Here is a 680-nt window from a genome sequence, read left to right as displayed (position 1 = left end):
TATATGGAAATTATATCGATCCTGTTGCTTATAGAGGACCAAATTGCCATAGAAAATTTATTGAATGTATAAAACAAGAAGCTGAAGAAATTGGAAAAATCTATTATGAAATTGACGAAATGAAACCAAGTACACCTGAAGAATACAGAATACGTTATAATTCTAACGTTTGTACATCGTGTACGTGTAGTTATACAAAAAGTAATAGAAAGGTTCATCATCATGATCATCTAACTGGTAAATACATTGCTCCATTGTGTTATAATTGTAATTTAAAATTACAACAACCTGATTTTGTACCTATTTATTTACGTAATTTATCTGGATATGACTCTCTTCGTTAAGTAAAAGAACTTGGTTAAGATAATAAAGAAATAGAGCTAATACCATACAATGAAAATAGATACATTAGTTCTGGTAAATATACAAAAAATTTAAAAACATTAAAAAGTATATTTCTCCAGAATTATTTAATCTAGTAATTAGAAAAGGTGTTCATCCATATGATTACATTGATTCTTGGAAAAAATTTGGAGAATCGCAGTTACCCCCAAATGAAAAATTTTCTCAATAAATTAAATCATTGTATCATAAGTAATGAAGATTATGAATATGCAAAATTAGTTTGGGAAAATTTAATATGAAAAATCTTGGTGAATATCATGATTTGTATCTTAAAA

This window comes from Schistocerca serialis, chromosome 10 (genome assembly GCF_023864345.2).
Source record: "Schistocerca serialis cubense isolate TAMUIC-IGC-003099 chromosome 10, iqSchSeri2.2, whole genome shotgun sequence".
Lineage (NCBI taxonomy): Eukaryota > Metazoa > Arthropoda > Insecta > Orthoptera > Acrididae > Schistocerca > Schistocerca serialis.
The sequence above is the reverse complement of the archived record's forward strand: the minus strand, read 5'-3'. Positions refer to the sequence as shown.